The sequence below is a fragment of the Monodelphis domestica genome, chromosome 1 (assembly GCF_027887165.1).
Source record: "Monodelphis domestica isolate mMonDom1 chromosome 1, mMonDom1.pri, whole genome shotgun sequence".
NCBI classification, from domain to species: Eukaryota; Metazoa; Chordata; class Mammalia; order Didelphimorphia; family Didelphidae; genus Monodelphis; species Monodelphis domestica.
Window position 1 is genome coordinate 461,701,720 of NC_077227.1, and position 23,149 is coordinate 461,724,868.

Sequence of the window (23,149 nt, forward strand, 5' to 3'; positions counted from 1 at the left end):
GGTACTTTGGAAAAACAAATAAAATAGACAAAGTACTGGTCAATCTAATTTAAAAAAAAGAAAAAAAGAGGGGGCTGCTGGGTAGCTCAGTGGATTGAGAGCCAGGCCTAGAAACAGGAAGTCCTAGGTTCAAATCTGGCCTCAGACACTTCCCAGCTGTGTGACCCTGGGCAAGTCACTTAAACCCAATTGCCTAGCCCTTACCACTGTTCTACCTTGGAACCAATACATAGTATTGATTCTAAGACAGAAGGTAAGGATTTAAAAAAAAAAAAGGAAAGAAGAAAACCAAATTAACAGTATCCAAGATGAAAAGGGAGACCTCGTCTCTAATGAAGAGGAAATTAAGGCAATCATTAAAAACTATTTTGCCCAAGTATATGGCAATAAATATGGCAATCTAGGTGATATGGATGAATATTTACAAAAATATAAATTGCCTAGATTAACAGAAGAAGAAATAGAACACCTAAATAACCCCATATGACAAAAAGAAATTGAACAAGTTATCAAAGAGCTCCCTAAGAAAAAATCCCCAGGACCAGATGGATTCACAAATAAATTCTATCAAACATTCAAAGAACAACTAATCCCTATATTATACAAACTACTTGCCGTAATAAGCAAAGAAGGAGTTCTACCATATTCTTCATGACACAAATATGGTACTTATTCCCAAACCAGGCAGCTCAAAAACAGAGAAAGAAAACTATAGACCAATCTCCTTAATGACCAATATGCAAAAATCTTAAATAAAATAGTAGCAAAAAGACTATAGCAAGTTATCACAAGAGTTATTCAATATAATCAGGTAGGATTTATACCAGGAATGCAAGGATGGTTCAATATTAGGAAAAACCATCCACATAATTGACTATATCAACAAGCAAACCAACAGAAATCACATGATTATCTCAATAGATGCAGAAAAAAACCTTTGACAAAATACAACACTCATTCCTATTGAAAACGCTAGAAAGTATAGGAATAGAAGGGCCTTTCCTAAAAATAATAAACTGTATATATCTAAAACTATCAGCAAACATTATCTGTAATGGGGATAAACTAGAAGCCTTCCCAATAAGATAGGAGTGAATCAAGGATGCCCATTATCACCTCTTATTTAAAATTGTACTAGAAACATTAGCAATAACAATTAGAGAAGAAAAAGAAATTGAAGGTATTAAAATAGGCAATGAGGAGACCAAGCTATCAGTCTTTGTGGATGATATGATGGTCTACTTAAAGAATCCTAGAGAATCAACCAAAAAGCTAGTCGAAATAACAACTTTAGCAAAGTTGCAGAATACAAAATAAACCCACATAAGTCATCAGCATTTCTATATATTTCCAACACATCTCAGCAGCAAGAATTAGAGAAATTTCATTTAAAATCACCCTAGACAATATAAAATACTTAGGAATCTATCTCCCAAGACAAACACAGGAACTATATGAGCACAACTACAAAACACTTTCTTCACAATTAAAACTAGATCTAAATAATTGGAAAAGCATTAATTGCTCATGGGTAGGAAGAGCTAACATAATAAAAATGATTCTCCTACCCAAACGAATTTACTTAGTGCCATACCCATTGAACTACTGAAAAACTTCTTTACTGAATTAGAAAAAAACATAACTAAGTTCATTTGGAAGAACAAAAGATCAAGGATATCCAGGGAAATAATGAAAAAAAAATGTGAAGGAAGGGGGCCTAACAGTATCAGATCTCAAACTATACTATAAAGCAGTAGTCATCAAAACAATATGGCATTGGCTAAAAGACAGAAAGGAGGATCAGTAGAATAGATTTGGGGTAAGTGTCCTCAGCAAAACAGTCTATGATAAACCCAAAGATCCCACTCTGGGGACAAAAATCCACTATTTGATAAAAACTGCTGGGAAAATTGGAAGACAGTATGGGAGAGATTAGGTTTAGATTAACATCTCACACCCTACACCAAGATAAACTCAGAATGGGTGAATGACTTGAATATAAAGAAGAAAACTAGAAGTAAATTAGGTGAACACAGAATAGCATACTTGTCAGCTCTTTGGGAAAGGAAAGATTTTAACCAAGCAAGAGTTAGAAAAAGTTACAAAATGTAAAATAATTTTTATTACATTAAGTTAAAAAGGTTTTGTACAAACAAAACCAATGTAACCGAAATTAGAAGGGAAGCAACAAATTGGGAAAATATCTTCATAACAAAAACCTCTGACCAATGTCTAATTACTCAAATTTATAAAGAGCTAAATCAGTTGTACAAAAAATCAAACCATTCCCCAATTGATAAATGGACAAGGGACATGAATAGGCAATTTTCAGATAAAGAAATCAAAACTATTAATAAGCACATGAAAAGGGTTCTAAATCTCTTATAATTAACTGCAAATCAAAACAACTCTGAGGTACCACCTCACACCTAGCAGATTGGCTAACATGACAGCAAAGGAAAGAAATGTTGGAGGGGATATGGCGAAGTTGGGACATTAATTCATTGCTGGTGGAGTTGTGAATTGATCCAACCATTCTGGAGGGCAATTTGGAACTATTCCCAAAGGACGCTAAAAGACTGTCTGCCCTTTGATCCAGCCATAGCACTGCTGGGTTTGTACCCCAAAGAGATGATAAGGAAAAAGACTTGTACAAGAATATTTGTGGGGTTTTTCCTTAATGGACTTCCCTGACCAGCAGGGTCCCACAAGGGAAGGGGCTCACCTTTGTGATGGGACCCGAGGAGAGGTAGGAACCGAGAACCAGGGTGGAAATGAAAGACACGGACAAGTCAGTGGTTGGATAGGGCAGGCAATCCCTATGATACTCCCTTAGATAGGAGAGTATGAGTACAAAGGAACACGAGGTGGATGAGGAGATTAAGATAGGGAATGCAGGCCGAGATGGTTACAGCCTCAGGGAAGGAGAAGGTCAAGAGGAGAGAGAGACATAGTCATTGAGGAGCCCAGTGGAGCTCCATGAAAGGGAGAAAGGCCAAGAGGAAGTTCATGGGTTTGCCTCTCAATTTATTCCTGTCCTGCTTGAGCTGTACTCCCAAGCCCGTAGTAACCACATCACAAAGTATAGACAATTAAGATTGGGTGGCAAGGTAGAGGGAACACCTTTGGGCGTGTAGATTGCAAACCGAGCTTTCCCGGGGAATTGAGTCCGAGCATGTTAATGAGTTTGTCTTAGCCAAGGGCCGCATGGCCAGTTCAAGGTTACATTCACAAGCCTCATTGGTATAACCTTATGCTTGGAGACACAGTAGCCATACAGTCATTTATATTTCATAGATGTGAATATGCTTGGGATGCTACAATATTCATAGCTGTGGAAAATGAGGGGATGGCCTCCAATTGGGGAATGGATGAACAGATTGTGGTATATGTTGGTGATGGGATACTATCGTGCTCAAAGGAATAATGAACTGGAAGAATTCCATGTGAACTGAATGACCACCAGGAATTGATGCAAAGTGAAAGGAGCGGAACCAGGTGAACATTATATACAGAGACTGATACACTGTGGTACAATCGAATGTAATGGACTTCTTCATTAGTAGCAAAGCAGTGATCCAGAACAACACAGAGGGATTTATGAGAAAGAACACTACCCACATTCAGAGGAAAAACTGTAGGAGGAGAAACACAGAAGAAAAACAACTGCTTAATTACATGGGTCGATGGGGATATGATTGGGGATATAGACTCTAAATGATCCCTCTAGTGCAAACATCAACAACACAGAAATAGGTTTTGATCAAGGACACATGGAAAAACCCAGTGGAATTGTGCCTCGGTTATGGGGAGGGGGAGGAGAGGGAAAGAATATGAATTTTGTAACCGAGGAAAAATGTTCTAAATTAACTAAATAAATAAACAAAAAACAAAAAACAAAAAATCCCAAATTTAAAAAGAGTGCCTCTAGAGATTCTAGATTAAGAAGGATTTGGGACTGAAGGTAAATGGTAAATGGACTGATCCATGGCTAGGGACTAGAATCACTTGACCCTGCCTTCCAAAGAGCCCCAAGAGCCCTTTCCCTCCTCATATGCTCACCCCTAAGGGAAGGCCTTAGGAATTATTCTATGTATTTTACAGATGGGAAAAGCAAGGGTGTAACTACCCAGAATAGGAAGCCTGAAGTTCAATCATTAGAATCCATACCATTAGGGATATGCTGGAGCATGCTTTTACTGGAAAGACAACTATTTAATTTTTAGTGTAAATGCTTACACCTTAGAAAGTGCAAGGATATGTCAGGACTTGATTTATGTTGTTGACTGTTGACTCTAGAAAACAATAATGGAGGTTCAGCTTTAAAGAGTCACACATATACACATATACATATATATATATATATATACATATACACATATGTGGTGGGACAGTTATTAAGCATTTATCCCTGAGCAGAATTCCAGACTCAAGAGACCATAGAAGTGCAGTTCCTCTACCCAATACATGATTGTTTCCCATATACACATATGTATAGCATTCCTAGACAAGTACTGGTCATCCAGACCTCACTTGAACATCTTCATCCAAAATGGCAGCCTATTCTATTTTTAGGATAGTTCTAATTGGAAGCTTTTTATTGCATGGAACTAAAAGTTGTTTCCCTGCAACTTTTCTATACATCGACCCTAAGTATTACTGCCCTTTGCACTTATAGAGAATTAGTTTACTTCCTGTACCTTAGAGGCTGAAGATTATAGAAGACTTCATCTCTGATGGACTCTCTAGTTTCTTTTAAAGTCGAATTCAGGTCCTAACCTTCTACCAGGGCCTTTTCCTGATCCAGTTAGCAGTATTAAAAGAAAATATGATCGTTATGTAAGCAAAACGTATTGTTCTCGAATGCAAGATGCATAGAGATAATCTAAGCATCATAATCTGTAATAGGGAAGTTAAACAGAAGGGATCACTAACAATATATATATAAAAAACAGGTTTATTAGCAAAAGGGACAAGGAATTTGGAAGGGGAATCAGGGAGTGACTTATTTCTAAACTATTCAGATATTAAAATCTTAGCCTTTCTAAATAACCTTAACCTAACTAAATAAAAGAGGTAATAACAGATAAAAGTAGTTAATAAAGTTCACAGGGCCCAGATTCTCACAACTCCAGAGTCCTTGGTTGGGTCAAACTGCAGTATCCAGATGAATAGTCCCCACAAGGTTCAGGAAAGGAGGAGGTTTACACCCACTCACTCCTGTCCACCAGTGTTAAGGGGAACACTCACTCAACCTCTCCTTAAAGATGATCTAAGTCTCTGGCAGCTCCAAGTTGGATTCCTTCATAGAGACACTTCCACACAACCCCTCTGTCTACATCCCAGATTGAGAGAGATAGTTGCCAGTTCTTCAACTGCCTTAGAATCCTGACCCAACCAGCTCTATGAAATCTTGGTTTGAAAGCTGTCAGCCTTGTTATGCCCTGCAACTCCTTGAATTTTTGCAAACACCTTACTACAGTCCCCTCTTTGCACAAAGTCAAAATTGTGTTGAAAACACTATTTTGGCATTTGTGCACTTAAGTACGTATTTCTTAAACTAAAATTTCTACCCAAAATAATAAACAATCTACACTCAACTATCTTATCCTTTCTAATACTATCCTATTCTAGGGATTTAATCAAGGAAAGGAAAAAAGAGGAAAGTATACAATGAACAAGTACAAAGTTTAAAATACAGATCAAACATATGCAAAAGCAAAATAAGCAAATAACATCAAAACCAAAAGATAAACACAAATACATGCAAAACAGTAAAATCATAAAGTACTACTCATCAACTCATGCAGAAAATTCTACTATTATTGCAATGTATGAACAACAAAGACAAAAATTTTGAAAATTACAATAAACACATTGTATAAGTTACACAAAAAATTAAACCAACCCATCAAACTTATGCAAAATACATTGAATAGTACATACACAAACAGAACATAAATGGTCTGTTTACATAAGTTTTACATATATACACCTATATACAATAAATATACATATGCTATACATATATACACATACACTTCATATTTATACATATATGTACACTATAATACAATTGATTTTATAATCCTATTATACATACTATTTACATATATTTACATATTGTGAAGATTAAATTTAATACTTCCCTGATTATAACAATGAAAATCCTTAACTCTCCCCTGATTGTGAAGATAAAATTGTAACCCCTGTCTATTTTTAGAACACCCTACTTAAAGTTGAGTATGAAGATTTGCTCATTTTAGATTTAATCACCAAAGGTGTAAACATTCCATTCACATTTGAGTGGGGGAGGTCTGTGACCCATGTGTGCGATAGTGGGTGACAATCAGAATCAACTGACTGCCTTCTGGGCAGTCCTTGAGCAGAGCATCAACTGTGATTGGTAGATATAAAATTAGGGGAAGACACAGGAAGTGATGCAAAGGAAGCATCTTTAAAAGGAACTGTGACTTCCTGTGAGAGAAAAATTCTTCATTCCTTGAAGTGCTGACTGGACCTGAGACTCTGTTTCCTGGTGAGGCTGATAAAGAATCTGTTGACTGGACTGACAGTGGTGAGTGAAAGATGAACTCTTAACTGCTGGTTTTTCTCTGAAGAGACTGGCCTCAGGAAAGACCTACTCTTGAGAGAGGCTTCCCCAGGTCAAAACTAACTCTCCCTGCCTGGGGGGTGAGGGGGAAAGGGGCCAGAGATAAATTACTTAGTGCTGAGGCTAGATATCTTACCTTATCCTCTCTCTGATTTCTTGCTTCACTATTTCTACATTAAAAAAAATAAAATGTAAATAAAATCTCCTTGGAATTAATTAAAATCCTGGCAACCACATTCTTAAACTATAAAATCTAACCCTTAAAAAATTAACCCCCTTTCCCCCTTACAATATGTATTTACATTTTTTTTGTGTGATATGTGATGCTATGTCAAATGTTCTATGTATGTTGCAATGTATTTTGTAGTAGTTCAGTATCTTATCTTATCAACCTTAAACTCGAAAATATCTAACTATAGCCCCATCTTAATAAAATCTCCTATCTACCTATATTCCTATACTAAATTTTATACTATTACTGTCCTAAACTAAGTAGCTAACTATTTTTTGTTAGTAATTAACTATTTTATAACTAATTATAATATTGTTAGTACCTAGCTATACACTGTTTCACTCATTTAACTAGTGATTCAATGTTTCCTAACCATGTTTATATTTTGATGTATATGTTTTTGTTATGTTGTTATTCATGCTATGTTATGTTGTTTTGTTAATGTTATGTCAGTGTTACTGTAGTTTTAGTGTTTTGTTACTGTTGCATACAATATACTTAGCACAATTTCAGATTATTTCTTCTCTTTTCAACTTGTTTGAAGAATTTTTCCTCTCCAAAATCCATGATAGTAAATGTATTGGTGTATACTTGAGTGAATATATGTTATGTTATATTGTTTTATAATACATTATTCCAAATTCCTTAAAATCATTAGTCCATTAATCACGTGATCCTCTTCATGGAAAATTCCATTCAATCTTTATTTTAATATTTATAAGTCCTTCAGTCTTTTCACAATGTCCATCAATTGTTTTAATCCTCTTCTTCATCTGCGGTGTCCTCTTCTGTCCGAATGTCCTCTTCCACTGGAATGGTCCTTTCCTTACTGATCTTTTTGACTGCAGACTCTATTTGCCTGATGAATTTCAGCTTTCCAGGATTTCTTCTTCATTTTCTTCTTCAATGATTTGTACATTTTCCTTAATACTTCCATGAGCTAATTTAATATGTGAACAATGATCCATGAGTCACTAGCTAATCCTTTCACTGAAGATGGTGACACTAATATAATTGTATAAGGACCTACCCAATTCTCTTGTGTTGGTGATGTTTTAGCAAAATTTTTCACATATAACAGATTACCTGGTTGAAAATTATGAAGAGAATAATCCAATGGACCAAATTGGATCAATACTCCCATATCATGCAGTTCTCTAAACTATTGTTGCAATGCATTTAAATAAGAAGCAAGTTGACAATCTCCTCCTAAGAGAGATGTATACACTGTCTTACAAGTTTTGCCTGTAATGGATCATGTCCAAAGAGCATTTCATAAGATAATATGTGTAAATCTGCTCTTGCTCTAGTACATAAGTAAAACAAAGCTATGGGAAGAATATCTGGCCATTTTTTTTATTTTTTTTTAAATATATTTTATTTGATCATTTCCAAGCATTATTTGTTAAAGACATAGATCATTTTCTTTTCCTCCCCCCCACCCCCCATAGCCGACGCGTAAGTCCACTGGGCATTAGATGTTTTCTTGATTTGAACCCATTGCTTTGTTGATAGTATTTGCATTAGAGTATTCATTTAGAGTCTATCCTCTGTCATGTCCCCTCAACCTCTGTATTCAGGCAGTTGCTTTTTCTCGGTGTTTCCACTCCCATAGTTTATCCTTTGCTTATGAATGGTGTTTTTTTCTCCTGGATCCCTGCAAGTTGTTCAGGGACATTACACCGCCACTAATGGAGAAGTCCATTACGTTCGATTATACCACAGTGTATTAGTCTCTGTGTACAATGTTCTCCTGGTTCTGCTCCTTTCGCTCTGCATCACTTCCTGGAGGTTGTTCCAGTCTCCATGGAATTTCTCCACTTTGTTATTCCTTTTAGCACAATAGTATTCCATCACCAACATATACCACAGTTTGTTCAGCCATTCCCAATTGATGGGCATCCCCTCGTTTTCCAGTTTTGGGCCACCACAAAAGAGCGCAGCTATGAATATTTTTGTACAAGTCTTTGTGTCCATTATCTCTTTGGGGTACAGACCCAGCAGTGCTATGGCTGGGTCAAAGGGTAGATATTCTTTTGTTGCCCTTTGGGCATAGTTCCAAATTGCCCTCCAGAATGGTTGGATCAGTTCACAGCTCCATATCTGGCCATTTTAGATGAGTTTCAAAACACATTTTCCCCACCATAGTCTTGAGTTCCCTATTCACACACACCACTTGACCTGAACTTTGTGGGTGATAAGGAACATGATATTTAGGTGTTCTTCCTAGATCCTCATAGATTCTTTTCAGGATATCTTGGGTGAAATGAGATCCTTTATCGGAGTCTATGGTAAATTGCACACCAAACCCAGGAACAATTTCCTTAATCAACACTTTTACCACAAAGTTAGCTGTATTTGTATTTGATGGAAAAGCTTTAGACCATTTTGTCAATCTGTCCACAATTACCGGACAAAACTTGTATTTTCCAGCTTTTGGTATGCTGATGTAATCAATTTGCAAACTCTCAAATGAACAATATGCCAAAGGTCTACCACCCAAACCTTTCTTTCTGAATGCATCTTGATTGAATTTTTGGCAAACAGAACAATTCATACAGATCTTACTTGCAACAGAACTATTCCTAGTGCTACCCATTGCCTTTTTACAGAGTCTACTAAAATTACTACATTGTAGTAATACTACAATACTGTGTATTGGCTCCAAGGCAGAAGAGTGGTAAGGGCTAGGCAATGGGGGTTAAGTGAGTTGCCCAAGGTCATACAGCTAGGAAGTGTCTGAGGCCAGATTTGAACTCAGGACCTCCTATATCTAGGCCTGGTTCTCAATCCACTGAGCCACCCAGCTTCCTCCTCTTTCCCTATTTTTTGCCTATTCACTCTCCCTATCAGCCAGGCTATTTTTATCCTGGGGACTCGTTGAGGAAGAGATAAGCTGCTTCTCTTGCCCATCTGCTTGAGCCCATGTTCCTCAGTTCCTTGCTGCTGTCTCTGGCATTACTGCTCCTGATTTCAATCTCTCAGGCTACTAAATCTCAGTGGCCTGCTTCTGATTTTCAATAGTTACAGATACATATAGTTCTGTACTTTAGGTGGTTGAAATGTTTCCAACACTGGTGCAAGCATAGTAACATCAGTACAAAGCTCAGTCATTTCCTGTCCATCAAAATTTACATCTGCTTGAATTGTATGATATTCCCAGGATTTCACATCTTTAACACCATCATCAGCATTTTCACTACTCTCATTGGTCTTGATAATCTCTATTATCATTGCTCGCATTTAAAATCACATTATCTTTATCCAATTTACATTCTTCACTATTATCTATTATTTCACAATCACTAGAATTTTCCACTAATTTTACATTACAATTTTCTTTTTTCTCACAATTATTAATACTAATTACATTATCCTTTGTTTCAATCACATAATTTATAACTTCATTAATCTTATCACATCACCATTTTCCCTTGATTGTTCAAATACAGAAGAACTCTGGGTACACTTTCATAATGAACATGCCCCTTTGTTCTGATCACCGTTAACTACTTGAGTATATTTGGACCTTGCTCCAGATTTAACCCTCTCCTGCATAGTGTTTAAATCAGGTGTTTGAGCCCCTTGACAGCAAGCATTAGGGCAGGTGTTTACATTATTTCTCCTTTGATAAGTATTATTCCAATTATTATAATTATTTTGTCTATTATAACCACTATTTCTGTTAAATAATTTGGAAAATTGCCCTCTAAAACTGCATTCCTTTACAAAATGACCTATATGATTGCACAAAAAACACCTTTGAGTTCCAGATCTCCTTTCCTTAGGCTTGTAGTGGTTATTTGGCTGCACAAATCTTAGAGCTGCCACAGTCTTCGCTTCCTTTATTTTTCTGTCCCTAGATTTGTTTTCTGCATCCCTCAATTTCTTTTTTAAATCCTCTATTACAGTGTCCCTTTCATCATATTTATCCTCATTGTCAATACATAAATATGTTGCCTTTCTTCTTAATTCTCTGGTCCCATTTCTTCCCAATCAGGGCAATTGTTTCTAAAGAATTATTTAATTTTAGGGATTGCATTTCTCACAATATCCTCTTAATATGAGCAATTGTGCCTTCTTCCAAAACATCCATGTTTAATAAAATTTCTGCTGCTTCTGTGATTCTCTCCAGAAATTTTGTAGGTGTTTCATTTGTTTTTTGTTTGATAATTCTCAAATTTAGATCAAGCATTAGGTCTTTTGGTGTGCCTTTTCATTACATCCATTATTGACACTCTGGCCTCTTTCATCAATTCATAATCAGTTTTATTATTCATATCCCCTCCTTGAAAAATTTCTGGCCATGGGGTCAATAATGGATCATTCCTTATCTCATCAATAAACTTATTTCTTTCTCTTTTTGTTAATAATTCTTTCATCAATATATAAAAATCACCATAATCAGGGTCAAATATATCTATAGCCCTTTGAAATTCCCTTACAAGGTTGTTAGGTTTTTCTGTAAATGATGGAGTCCTATGTTTAATTGATTCTAAATTTTCTGGTGTAAACAATTTGTGTATTTTTACTTTGTATATTTCGTCATCAGTTACAACAGGGATATTCCTTAATGGAAACAAGGATGATTGGTTTTTGTTGCATTATGCCTCTTCCCTTTGTAATCTAGTAAAATTCTTACTTTTCCCATCATTAGCTTCATTAGTAACATCATTACCCTTTAAATCATTTCCAAAATCATTTGTTAAAATCATTGTCTTTCATGCATGTCCCTAATGCCTCTATCTTTACCTTCATAATTATAATCATTTGCTTCATCTCAGAGTCTTTAGTAATCCACACCACAATAGCTTTCAATCTATAACCAATACCAAACACCACACATTTACACTTGTATAATATAAATAAACATATACAGCTCAAAGGTACAAATGCTAATACTGATTGCATAGTTAAACACATCAAAGGTTTCATCCACTCATACCCTAACATCACATAACAACATTGAGGAAACAGATAAAAGATTACATAAGGGATGTGTAAAACACAATGCCACAAAAGGTACATTTTGTCATTTGTCACGTCCCCTGACATGTTTACAGTAAACATAAAACTAATATATGATATAGAATATGATCTATTGTTATCCACTTTTATTTATATTACTTAACACCCAAGAACAGAACCAAAAAAAAAATCAATTAAAAAATCAACAACAAAAAAACCCAAAATGGACACCTAGCACATGTGCTAGTGGACTTCAACTTTTTAAATCCCCTCCCCAGAGTTCAGCAAGAATCAGAGAGTTCCATGGCATCTGCATTGGAAGCAACCAACTGCTGGGAGTGACAATGGAATCTTCCAGTTAGCCCCCAACTGCCAACTTGCCCTCTATCTGTTTTTCTTGATCAAAGTCAATTATTTTCCTAAGGTTTTGCCTAGCTGGCTCTGCCAAAATGTAATAGGGAAGTTAAACAAAAGGGATCACTAACAATATATATATATAACAGGTTTATTAGCAAAAGGGACAAGGAATTTGGAAGGGGAGTCAGGGAGTGACTTCTTTTCTAACCCACCCAGATATTAAAATCTTAGCCTTTCTAAATAACCTTAACCTAACTAAATAAAAGAGGTAATAACAGATAAAAGTAGTTAATAAAGTTCACAGGGCCCAGATTCTCACAACTCCAGAGTCCTTGGTTGGGTCAAACTGCAGTATCCAGATGAATAGTCCCCACAAGGTTCAGGAAGGGAGGAGGTTCACACCCACTCACTCCTGTCCACCAGTGTTAAGGGGAACACTCACTCAACCTCTCCTTAAAGATGATCCAAGTCTCTGGCAGCTCCAAGTTTGGTTCCTTCATAGATACACTTCCACACAACCCCTCTGTCTGCATCCCAGATTGAGAGAGATAGTTGCCAGTTCCCCAACTGCCTTAGAATTCTGACCCAGCCAGCTCTCTGGAATCTTGGTTTGAAAGCTGTCAGTCACCCTTGTTATGCCCTGCAACTCCTTGAATTTTTGCAAACCCAGAAATCTCCTTACTACAAGTCTCCTAGAAGAATATGACAGGACAAAAACACTTAATACCATAGTGAAGAAACAAATAGGAGAAATCTGTCTAGAACTACTGAAAATAGACAATGAAATTCCAATGGAAAGAATTCACAGATTGCCTTCAGAAAAACCAAACTAAACCAAACCTGCAGACTCCAAGATACATAATAGTTAAATCTAACAATTCAATGCAGAAACAAGCTCTGTAAGATATCAGGAGAAAGACCTTCCAATACAAAGGAGAGGGTATTTTAATAACACAAGACTATTTTATACCCACTAGAAAAAGATCAGAATGGAATAATGTGTTCCATAATGGAGCTCAAGATAAAGCCCAGGGTCACCAATCTGAGCTAACTATACTGAACAGAAGATCAACATTCAATAAAAGATTTTAACTTTTTTAGAATGAAATCCAGAACCAAAGAGATTATTTACCTCTCAAACACCCCAAACAATAGTATATAAAAGGAGTGAGTAAAAATAGCAGGCAAGGACTGAAACAACAAAAAAGTGACAACAGAAGGGCCAGCAAAAGACTTCTTTCTAAATATACACAAAGGCAGAAATCTAGTGAAAGGTCAAAATAGCAAATGAACAAGATGAAATCACAGCATAGTCGGAAGAAAAACAGAATAATCAGAACACATTATGGAAATATGCTAACTAAAATCAGAACATAAAAGAATTTGAGGAATATCTTCAAAAAGAATAAAATACTAGAACTATCAGCTAGAGATCTTAAATAACACAATCTCAGAAAAGGAAATAGACCTAAAAAGATTTGTGAAAGAAAAACACTCCTGATTCTGATGGAGTCACAGGAAAATCCTACCAATCTTTTAAAAAACAGGACCCATACTTTATAAATTTTCCAAAATTGAGAAGAAAGAATTCTATCTGAATCTCTTTACGAGACAAACATAATTTTAATATCCAAACCAGGGAAAGAGAAAAAAGAAAGAAAACGATGTCAATATCATTCATGAACATTGACTCAAGAAAAATTTTAAATCCTATTGAACAGATTATAGCAATTTATCCATGAAATTGTTCATTATGATCAAGTGGGATTTATATAAAGATGGTTCAACATAAAGAAAATCAGTATAATCATATAAAAAAATTTAAAAATCACATGTTCATCTGAATAGATGCAGAAAAAACCTTTGAGAAAGTATAGTATTCTTTTATGCTAAACACCCTACAAAGTATAGGCACAGAGGGACCTTTTTTAATATCACAAAAAGCATCTATGTAAAATTAAAAGGAAGTATCATATGCAATAGTGATACACTAAAACCTCTTCCAATAAATTGAGAGTACAGTAAGGATGTTCATTCTCTCCATTGTTATTTAATATAGTTCTGAAAATGCTAACAATAACATTTCCATCAAGAGAAACAAATTAAAGTAATAAATACAGATAAAAAGATAAAACTATACCTTTTGCTGATGATATGACAATTTATTTGGAAAAACTGAGGAAATCAGCAAAAATACTAATTGACAATAGCTTCAGTAAAGTTGCTAGTTTTAAAATAAATCCTCAAAAATCAATAGCATTTCAATATAATAACAAAACATAAGAAACAAGAGTAGAAGAGAGATTTGCATTCCAAATAACTACAAAATGCATTAAATATCTAAGGATCAACCTTTCAAAGCACATAAGAGGCTCAGATTGAATTACAAAATGTTCCTTGAAGAATTAACAATCTACATAACTGGAGGAATGCTCAGAACTCATGGCTAGATTGTGCCAATGATAATACTTTCAAAGTTAATTTTCACTACCAAAGCTATAACAATCAAATTACTTTACATAAGTTGAGAAAATAATAAAATTCATTTGGAAAAAACCCAAAAGATCTTAAAATGCTAAGGGAAATGATGAAAAGAAGTTAGGACAAAGGAGGAATGGCACTTCCTGACCTCAAACTATATTACTGTGCTGTAAGAAATGATGAATATGATGAAAACAGAGAAACATGGAAAGATGCAAAGTGAAGCAATTTATACAATGATTACAATTATGTAAATAGAACAACCACACACTAAAATATCAAAAGTAAACTTATCCATCTGGAAGAATAAAAGTTCAAAAATACCAAGGGATTTAATGGAAAAAAAAAGTGAAGGATGGTGGCCTAGCAGTACCAGATCTCAAACCGTACTATAAAGCAATAATCATCAAAACAATCTGGTATTGGCTAAAAAATGGATCAGTAGAATAGATCTGGGGTAAAAGACCATAACAATCTAGTGTTTGATAAACCCAAAGATCCCAGTTTTGGGGATAAGAACTCACTATCTGACAAAAACTGCTTAGAAAACTCAAACTAGAAAACAATATGGCATAAACTAGGTACAGACTAGTATCTCACACCCTATACCAAGATTAAGTCAAAATGAGCATATTATTTAGACATAAACAACGATACCATAAGTAAGTTAGGGGAATATAGAATAGTTTACCTGTTAGATCTATGGAAAATGGAAGAATTTATGATCAAATGAGATAAAGAATGAATAAAGAAAAAAATGAATAATTTTGACTATATTGAATTTAAAAGTTTTTTTAAAACAAAACCAATATAACCAAGATTAGAAGGGAAACAACAAGCTGGGGAAAAATTTTACAACAAATTTCTCTCATAAAGTTCTCATTTCTCAAATCTATAGAGAACTAAGTCAAATTTATAAGACTACAAGTCATTCTCCAATTGACAAAAGGATACGAACAAGCATTTTTTAAATGAAGAAGTCAAGGGTACCAATAATCATATAAAAATGTTTTAAATCACTCTTGATTAGATAAAAGTAAATTAAAACCACTATGAGCTTTCACCTCATACCTATCAGATTGGTCAATATGACAGTAAAAGAAAATGATAAATATTGGAAGGAACATGGCAAAATTGAGACACTAATGCATTGTTGGTGGAGTTTTGAACTGATCCAACATTTCTGGAGGGCTAAAAACAGTGGAGGCTCAGTAGACCTTTAAGGTCAGGGTGTCAGAAATTTATAGTATAGATATATAGTATCCAGATGGATACATTTTCTTTTGATATTTTAGTGTGTGGCTGTTCTACTTACATATAGTATTTACATACATACTGGATGGACTTCAGAGGTCATCTAGTCCAGAGCAGCCTCTCACTATATAGATGAAGAAACAGAGGCCCTTGACATGCCCCCAAATGGCGGCAACAGGACTCCAATTCAGGTCCTCTCATTCCAAATCAAGCACTCTTCCCACAGCACCATTATTATTATTCTTTTTTAATTTGGAATATTTTATTTAATTAATTAATTTAGAATATTTTCCCATGGTTACAAGATTCATGTTCTTTCCCTCCTCTCCTCCCAACCCCCTCCCATAGCCAACAAGCAATTCTACAGGGTGATCAAGACCTATTTCCATGTTGTTGTGTGCACTAGGGTGATCGTTTAGAGTCTACATCCCCAATCATATCTCCATTGATCAAGCAGTTGTTTTTCTTCAGCATCGTTATTATTATTATTGTTAATGATGACATTCAAAGGAGCAAAAATTTGGGTTCTGGTCTCCCTATTCCCATTTATATTTGGCTTGGGCAAGTCTTCAACCTCCTTGTCTCTTCTATAAAATGATAGTTAGCCATATTGATTGTGATTGCCCTGGGGTCATTGGGCCAGTGTTTTGTATTGATTTTTTTTTTAAACCCTTACCTTCCGTCTTGGAGTCAATACTGTGTATTGGCTCCAAGGCAGAAGAATGGTAAGGGCTAGGCAATGGGGGTCAAGTGACTTGCCCAGGGTCACACAGCTGGAAAGTATCTGAGGTCAGATTTGAACCTAGGACCTCCCATCTCTAGGCCTGACTCTCAATCCACTGAGCTACCCAGCTGCCCCCTGGGCCAGTGTTTTGAAGAGCCTTTCTGATCCAAAAAATGAGATAAAGTGTTGTCATGGGAAGAGCAATGTAATTTAAATCAAGAGGGCTTGAGTTTGAATTCTAAGTCTATTACTATTGAACAAGGCACATTTCCTATCTCAGTCTCAGCTTTCACATCTATGAAATGGGGGTGAGGGATGGGTTGGTCAGAAAAACAATCAGTACAAAGACTCCCATAGTGTAAACGGGAAGAATGAAATATAACTGGGCCCTGGGCATTATAATGCCCAAACTTGGCCCCAGAGTAGAGAGGGGAGACTGCAGCAACCTTGCATCGAATCAGGGAGGTAGAAGTCTATAAGGACAGCTAGATAGATGGCACAGTAGATGGAACACTGGACTTCGAGTCAGGAAGATCCAAGAGCAAATCTGGCCTCAGACACTTTTGTTGTACGTCCCCAGGTGAGTCACTTCCTCTCTGCTTTAGTTCTTTTGTAAAATGAGGACCCACTGGAGAAGGAAATGGCAAAGCACTCCAGCATCTTTGCCAGGCCCTACAGACAAGTCTGTGGGGTCACAAAGAGTCGGACACACCTGAGCAATCACGAGACTAAGGTGTTTATTGTGGCCCGGGTGACCAGATGAAGTGGAAGCATGCATTGGTTTTGTGGAATTGTTTTGGTTTGGGTTTTAATTTTGGTTACCGGAGAAGAGTTAGGGATTAAGTGAGATAAGCGGGGTTCAAATGTGATCTTAAAAACAAAAGACATCCAAAAAACAAAAGTAGAATAAAACGAGAGGTTCCCACTCGGGGATCTCTCTAAACCCTGTGCAGGACGCTGGGGGCAGGGGCCTAGGTCCCTAGGAGGTTGGGGAAGTCAGTCAGTGGATCCACTTACTCAAGAGTGCTCCAGAAGCGCCTCCTCTCCCGAGTGGCTCCAACACCAAGCCTTTCCTTCTCAGGAGCTGCTAGCCTGAACTCCTGACAAAGAGCCCGAGATCCTCCAAGAATTACACTGATCAGGAGGGGAAGCAGAGATCCTGACACCCAGTGGTAAAACCAGATTTCTCCACCTCTACCCAGGAGCTCTACAAACTGGCTTGAAATTAGACACCAGGAATCATTCTCAGTCTTAACAAATCACAGAAAAGAGAAGAGGGGTGGAGAGAGGATTTCAGTCCACAAGACAGGGAAGGGGATGGGGAGGGTGAGGAGAAAGGAAGGTATTTAGAGACAGAGAGAGCTGGGGGTAGGGGCAAGGGGAGAGGGCACGGGCAAGATCCAAGGCTATTTGGATTGTGCTGAACTCTGCCCTTCAGGACACAATGCAGTCCACTGGAATGTCTCCTCCCATTCCCACCCAGCTGCCCTATCCAATGACACCCAAGTATCCTTATGCACCTCTCTATTCCAGCTTCCTCCTTTCTATGGGCAGGCTAGATCGCTTCCTGGGCCTCCCTCCTTCTGAACCCATCTGAACTAACTCACCAGCTCCAAGAAGCTCCCTTGCCTGGCTCTCCCCAGATGCCATCTCTCCAGCATCCTCTCCAGTAATAACAGATAGCGTCCCTCACGATAAGAGTTCACACTTGCCTTCCAAGGCCTTGTTCTTCTGCTCTGTTCCATTAAACTATAGGATTGCTGAATCTTTTTAAAATTATAAATCCAGCATTTTATTTGATCAATTACATGTAATACATTTCCACATATGTTTTCCAAAGTTATGTGATGCAAATTGTCTCCCTTCCTTCCCCCCTCCCAGGGCAGGCAAACAATTTGATCTGGGTAATACATGCAAAACATATTTCCATAGCATTCATTTTTGTAAGAGAATAACCATATAAAACCAAAAATCCTGCTTCTATGGCCTTGTTCTTCTGATCTGTTCCACTAAACTATAGGATTACTGAATCTTCTTAAAATATAAATATATTTTATTTTACCAATTACATGTAATAACAAATTTCCACATAAGTTTTCTGAAATTATATGATCCAAATTGTCTCCCTTCCTTCCTCCCTTCCTAGAGCTGGCAAACAAACTCAATCTGGGTAATACATGCAAAACATTTTCATAGTGTTCATTTTTTGTAAGAGAATAACCATATAAAACTGAAACCCCAAATAAACAAGTGAAAAATCACATGCTTTGATCTGTATTCCAACTCTAGCAGTTCTTTTTTCTGGAGGTGGACAACAGTCTTTGTCCTAAGCTCCTTAGAATTGTCCTGGGTCTCTGTAATGCTGAGAGTAGCTAAGTCTCTCCCAGTTGATCATTCCACAATATTGCAGTTACTGTGTATAATAATTTCCTGGTTCTATTTATTTCACTCTGCATCAATCCATGCAGGTCTTTCCAGTTCTTTCTTGAAATCATTCTGTTCATCATTCCTTACAACACAATGGTATTCCATCACCATCATATCCCACAATTTGTTCAGCCATTTCCCAATTGAGGGACACACCTTCAATTTCCAATTCTTTGCCACCACAAAAAGAGCAGCTATGAATATTTTTGTACAAGTAGGTCCTTTCCCCTTAAAAAAAATCTTTGGGATATAGACCTAACAGTGGTATTATACTGGATCAAAGGGTATGTATTGTTTTATAGCTCTTTGGGCATAGTGTCAAATTGTCCTCCAGAATGGTTGGATCTGTTCACAACTCCACCAACAATGCATTAGTGTCTGGAACTGCTGAATCTTGATCTGATTTAAATTATTTCATTCAATCAGAGAAATATTTCCTAAATGCCTAATAGTGCCAGGCATTATACTAGGCAATAGGGATAGAAAGATCTTGTTTTCAAAGAGTTTGTAATCTAATGGTGAGGGATAAGGATGGGGAATGAGCACACAAATAACTATGATAAGAGACAGAAGGATAATGACAATAATTTTAAAAAAAAACCATTTTACCTTCTGTTTTAGAATCTATACTGTATAGTGATTCTAAGGCAGAAGAACAGTAAGAGCTAGGCAACAGGGGTTAAGTGACTTGCCCAGGGCCACATAGCTAGGAAGTATCTGAGGCCAAATTTAAACTCAGGACCACCTTTCTAGGTTTGGCTCTATCCAGTGAGCCACTTAGCTGCCCCATGACAATGATACTTATTGTATGTATGTCCAGATTTATGATTTCTTTTACCAATATAAAACTGTACTTGCTCTGAGAGTTGATGAGGACACTGAGAACTTAAGTGAATTCCTAGAGTCAGACCCCAACCTCCCTCAGCCTGCACTCCTACAGAGGCAGGATCTTAGATCTTCTCGAATTCATGGCCAGTTCTCTATCTACTAGTACTACAGGAATTATTACTGAATACAGTCAATATTGGCCTTGATATCAATGAACCCATAAGACAAAAGGAAGTGGCAACTAAATGAAAGGATGGCTCACCTTTGTTGCCTAAAGGCAACAGATCAGGAAACACTATTTTGGGGCAGCTGAGTGGCTCCATGGATAGAGATCCAGGCCTAGAAATGGGAGGTTCTGGGTTCAAATCTGCTCTTCCTAGCTGTGTGATCTTGGGCAAGTCATTTAACTTCTATTACCTATCCCTTATTGCTCTTCTGCCTTGGAACCAATACTCAGTATCAGTTCTAAGACAGAAGGTAAGGGTTTAAAATAAATAATTAAAAGACTATTTCACTGGCCATCTTGTACTGTACTATACACTGAGATTTGCAAAATGACCACCTAGAAGATAGTATACCACTGAAGTCCCTGAATCTTTTGCAAAGGGTAAGAAGATAGAGAAATTCTTGGAAAAATGCCAGGGACATCTACGGAGTCATAATAGGGGACTGCTAAGGCAAGAAGGAAGGACTGGAACATTATCAAAGCAGGGATAAGGAATGTTTATTGTATGCAGCACATAAGATTTAAAGCTGTTTCTCGAGAGAAACAATCTATCCTCCCCAGAATGTGAACAGGGGAGTTACCGGTTTTCAGGATTTCTTGGAACTGTTTATGCAGCCTTGAACTGAGATTTCTATGTTCTGGTGTACTCAGCAGGAATGGTATGTCACAAACACCTGGGAAGAGGAACTCTATTCCCATGAAGTCATGGAAGGTTCACTACAGAAAAACACAGTAATAAGGGCAGCTGGGTAACTCAGTGGATTGAGAGCCAGACCTAGAGATGGAATGTCCTGGGTTCAAATTTAGCCTCAGAAACTTCCAAGCTGTGCCACCCTGGGCAAATCACTTAACCCCCATTGCCTAGCCCTTACTGCTCTTCTGCCTTAGAATCAATACACAATATTGATTCTAAGATGGAAAGTGAGGGTTTTAAAAAACAAAACAGTAAAATCCTTCAAATTATTTTTCCCCAATTTTATTTTATTTTCAGTTCTAAATTCTCCCTTTTCTCTTTTCTCTTCCCTACCCATTGAGAAGGCAAGAAAAACAAAGACTGTTACAAATACATATTGCCATGGAGAACAAATTCCCATATTATCCATGTCCCCCATCCTCCCCCCAAATAATTAGAGAGAAAAGAAACAAGGAAAAGAACTTCGATCACTCTGAGTCCCTTCCTTTTTTATCTGGAGGTGGGTAGCATGTTTCATCATGAAGTCTTTGGAATTGTGGCTGGAAACTCTTCAAATTAAATCATATGCTTTAATAAGTAGTGACTTCAGTGGAAAGGAGAGGACAATGAAAAATGTATTGGGAGGATATGTTCATAAATCAATGTGATGTAACAACAAAAAACATCAATAAAAATTTTAAAATATATAGGAAAGAAAACATGATTTGGGTATAAGAAACAAGAGAGGCCAAAGGGTACATGGCTATAAGTCACAAATACTTTCTCCTAGAAGGAAGATGGAAGCACAGGATATATTGAGCAACAAATAAAATCACACAAAAATATGAAATTCAGTATATCCTAAACAGGAAACTGAATCAGTTATATGTGTATTGTTAGATCAATACCAAACTGTAATCATAATAAAAAAAAATAATGCTGGGTAATTTGAGGTAACTCTAGCCTGACCTATTTAACCACGCTACCAACAGAAATCAACAAAATAATGGACTTTGGCATAGATTATCACTATTTCAGTTGATGTAAATCAGTCCCCATGAATCTCCCCATTTTCAAAAACCTTTCCCTAGACTCTACCATCCCCCAGATGATCATTCTTCCTTATTAGGTAAACTCCTAAAAAATTTTATCTACATTGTTTGCCTCTATTTTCTCTCTTCCCTTTTCAGGCATTTCCCTCATCCTGCAGCCTGCCCTTTAGCCAGATTCTTATCTGTCTTCTTTGTCAAACTGGATCTCTGACCCTGAGTATCTTAGCCCTGATGGATGAGCTTTAACTTTCCTTAACTGGGGCCCAAATCTTCAATCACACCATTTCTCCTCGCAATGGAGAGATCATATCCTCTTCCCTTTAGCTTTCCAGTACCCCTTTATGTTTTGTCTTCCTTCATTACAATGCAAGGGCAGGGACCTGTATTTGTAGCTTCAAATCTTAGTTCAGTGCCTGGCACATGGTAAAAATCTTAATAAATTATCTATTTATCTCGCCATTCATCCATTTATCTATTCAGTTTGGCTTCTAAGCTTATTGCTCAAATGAAACTCTCCAAACATATGAAAAAAATTTTTTAATTGCCAAATTTGATCATCTTTTCTCATTCCTTATTCTTCTTATCCTCTCTATTACATGTGATGCTATCAATCACCCTCTCTTCCTGGATATTTGCTTTTCATTTATGTTCCTCCTACCTCTCTGACCACTCCTTCTTGAGTGCCCCTGGCAGGACTCATCTTCCAAAGGATACTCCTTAATTGTGCACATTCCCCAAGGTTATTTCCTTGGCCTCCTCCCTTTCTCTGTCTCTCATCAACTCCTTAATTATTATTTTTTTTATGCAAACAATTCACAGATCTATAGATCTAACTCTAATTAGTCCTATGCTTCAGTTTCATATCACCAGCTACCTATTGAACATTTCAGATTAGACATCTGAGAGACATCTCAAACTTGGCAGGTCCAAAAGAGAACTCATGATCTTTCCCCTAAAACCTACCCCTTTTTCAATTTTCCCTATTTTTGTAAAAAGTAACACAATTCTTCCAAAGTCCCAGGTTCACTGTTATTTCTGAACTCCTCACTCCTGAGAGCCAATCAGTTGCCAAGTCTTGTTTTTATTTCCACAGCATCTCTCCCATCTAAGCACTTCTCACTCTCTTTCTTTTTTAAACCATTACCTGCTTAGAATCAGTACTGTGTATTGGTTCCAAGGCAGAAGAGCAGGAAGGGCTAGGCAATGGGGGTTAAGTGACTTGCCCAGGGTCACCCAGCTAGGAAGTATCTGAGGCTAAATTTGAACCCAGGACCTCCCATCTCTAGGCCTGGATCTCTATCCACTGAGCCACCC

General features: G+C 36.9%; 1 protein-coding gene across 13 annotated transcripts in view; it reads right to left on the reverse strand.

Moving 5' to 3' along the window:
- The window catches only part of KYAT1 (kynurenine aminotransferase 1), a 152,681-nt gene that overhangs the window by 20,222 nt on the left and 109,310 nt on the right, over positions 1-23,149 (reverse strand). For 2 of the 13 annotated variants that reach the window (XM_056822764.1, XM_016432438.2), the window contains exon 1: positions 17,647-18,035. The exons of 9 other annotated variants lie outside the window; for them this stretch is intronic. The gene's annotated coding sequence lies outside the window, so the exon portion shown is untranslated. Of the gene's footprint in view, positions 1-17,646; positions 18,036-23,149 lie in introns of those variants that run through there. 2 more of the 13 variants (XM_056822789.1, XM_056822753.1) reach the window with 1 other exon arrangement.